The 2,957-nt window shown below is 38.5% G+C and overlaps 1 protein-coding gene across 1 annotated transcript in view; it reads left to right on the top strand.

Moving 5' to 3' along the window:
* LOC119590148 (kinesin-like protein KIF14) overlaps positions 1–2,957 on the top strand; it is a gene marked incomplete in the record, with an annotated part of 25,973 nt that overhangs the window by 8,028 nt on the left and 14,988 nt on the right.

Genomic DNA, 2,957 nt, shown 5'->3' with positions numbered 1-2,957 from the left:
TTTTTTTTTTTTTTTTTTTAGTCTTTTTAAAAAAAAAAAAAAAAAAAAAAAAAAAAAAAAAAGTTATAGAAAAACTATGTACAAAATCATTAAGGTAATGCAATGTAATGAGATCATCAATTCCTAAAGTAGAAAGAGAAAGCCTAGAATGACTAGTAAATACTCCACATGGCATAACATCACACAAAAGATATTTGTAAAAGATGACAACTAAATGAGAAAAAAATAGAAGCATATACTTTAAACATAACCTACAAAGCAACATTTTACATCACAAATAGAATGAGGCAAGGTGAAGACCTGGAAGCCCCTGTACAGACTCTGAGATCTTCATTATGAACTGAGTCCAACATCTGGAGAACAGGGGGAGTTGCAGATGATTAAGGCATTGTCAAGTTTGCTATGAATATGCGCTCGGTAAAGCTGTAGAAGCGTTATTCGGTCTGCACCCCAAGAGAGGTGAAAAAGAGCCAGCAAAATACTAAGTGCTCTCGTAGCCATCACCTATAACTATTTGATATGAGGCACCCCACATATACCTTGAGAAAAAAAAAATAGACCTAAGTACGTTACCTCTTGTAGAAAACGCAAGGGGTTTGCTCCTGAATAGACACCCCCTTTTGGGACTCCTTCCAGCTGATCTTCCGGGTTAAAGAAGCTGTTTTGTTTCCCGCACTCTCAACATCCTGTCAGCAAGGAAGCTGATAGGAAGTTGTGTCATGGAAATCCATGAGTATGCCGTGCTTCCAAGTAAAAACCGTAAGCCTTTTTGAGGTCACAAAAGGGACTATTAACATATGAGATGCTGTGCGAAGGAATTCTTATAAGTCTCCATCCTCACAAGGAACATCTGTGACTATCTCATTTTTTAAACCATGTTGGTATGGGGTCTGCACATTTTCCTTTTCTAGTAGCCATGTCAACTTAAAGTTTACAATATTCCCCATCAGCTTACAGATGCACTGATGAGAGAAATTGGTCTTTTAATTTCCCCTGGTGTGGAAGCATCCTTGACAGGTTGGGGATAGGAATGATTATGTTTCTTCCCTTTGTAGATGGCACTGTGCACTCCCTAAAGATCCCATTGAATGGGTTCACAGAAATTTTTTGGAGATTTCTGATAAGTGAGATATCTTTTGGGTAAGGCAGAGCTGCAAAGCGGAGTCCATTGCCCTGCACAATAATGGCATGTTGTATGGAAGTTTGTGCAGTGTAAGATGCTAATTTAGAATTTTTGTTTTTTTGTTTGTTTTTGTTTGTCTGTGAGGACAAAGTAATGACACGGGTTTGTACTCTTACCAGCAATCTTGCCTTATCCCCACACTAAGGGTGTCCCAAAGTTAATACCCTCTCCACGACATCTGTCTGGCCTCCTTTAGCACTCACCTCAGGGCCTTTTGTAATGAATCAAGGTAAATCGCTGACGTCGTTTCAGCTGCCTTATTGCAGCTTTTCTTGCTCTGACAGCTTTTTGGCTCAAGCCCCCAGAGTGGCAAGGCGGCTCCCGTTAGGGGAGGGGGAGTATTGAGGGGTTTCCCGACAGAATCCCCGCTGGTCGTTGGTTGTCCATAGGTTACACACCAACAAACATATATGTGAATAGGAGAAAAACAAAAAATTGAAATCAAATACACACTCAATATATACAAGCTCTTAATAGATTGGGTACAGAAAAATAATATGGTTTAGCGTTTTTATAAACAATACAGTTTTTATCCAATGTCAATGAAAGGGAAATCTGTCTAAATTTTAAATGTTGTAAAGTCAATAGTTTGTGTTTTTTTGAATTCCTCTTATTCACTTTTTTTAAATTTTGAGACTTGATACGGGACTTTGCCCATTCACTTACTCATTTCTGCGAATCAATCTGACAACATTGCAAGTTTCAGGGAAATACACAGAAAGTGCCCATCAGAAATGTTAAATCCTGCAACAATGTGTATTAGCTGAAACAAATTATATATCTCCGCTACGAACGATCTTTTTACGTATATTGAGTACTATACCGCTGATACAATTGATTTACAGTTTTTAAAACACTATTACATTTTCCCAACTGCTATAACGCTCCGGCAGCCCTTAAAATGTATATCAAAGGGCACTGAAATGGAACTTAAGAGAAAGATGCAGTTGTAAAGGTTTATAAAACTGAGCAAGAAATGGATAATAGTGAAATATAGTTTGGATAACTTTATTGTTAATGAAAGCAAGGGATTTTCTTTCGGAATAATAAACGTGGATAATAAAAAATGATGAAACGAGCCGAAATGAAGGAAAAAGGGGGTTTCAAGATATTGCAAAAAAAATAAGAATAAGAAAGATAGATTAATAGATGAAATCTTACTACTAGTAATGCAAATTACATTTAAATAAAGATGAAAGTGAGAAAAATGAGTGAAGGACAGAGAAGCTTCCAGTCGAATCCAAAACCAATAAAATCGCAAAGTTAAACAGTCACAGAGAAAGAAACGGGAAAGAGACAGAGAAGGAAAGGAAAAACTCCCCGAGCAATTGTCAAAGCTCCCGAAGATGTGACGAAAACGTGACGAAGACGGACAGGCTCCCAAGGGAAACAGTGTTGTGGAAAGGAGAAACGGACAGTACGAAGCGGCGAGATGACGCTGAACAAAAAAAAAACAGATTATACAAGAAGACTGTTATAACTCCATTTAGACGGGAAGGGTTAGTGGATAAAAGAAGTGACATATAATCATATGCATATATGTGTGTGTGTGTGTGTGTGTGTGTGTGTGTGTGTGTGTGTGTGTGTGTGTGTGTGTGCGGGCGGCCGTGTGCGTGTGGGCGTCCACTTACATATGTACATATATGTATGTGTGTGTGTGTGTGTGTGTGTGTTCGTGTGCGTGTGCGCGTGCACTTACATATGTACATAGTAACTGCATTTGTGTGTGTGTCTACGTGCACTTGCGTGTGTCTGCGTGCACTTACATATGTAC

The sequence above is a fragment of the Penaeus monodon genome, chromosome 26, assembly GCF_015228065.2.
Source record: "Penaeus monodon isolate SGIC_2016 chromosome 26, NSTDA_Pmon_1, whole genome shotgun sequence".
In the NCBI taxonomy this organism is placed as follows: Eukaryota; Metazoa; Arthropoda; class Malacostraca; order Decapoda; family Penaeidae; genus Penaeus; species Penaeus monodon.
Note: the sequence above shows the minus strand (reverse complement) of the source record. Positions and strands in the feature narration are given on the sequence as shown.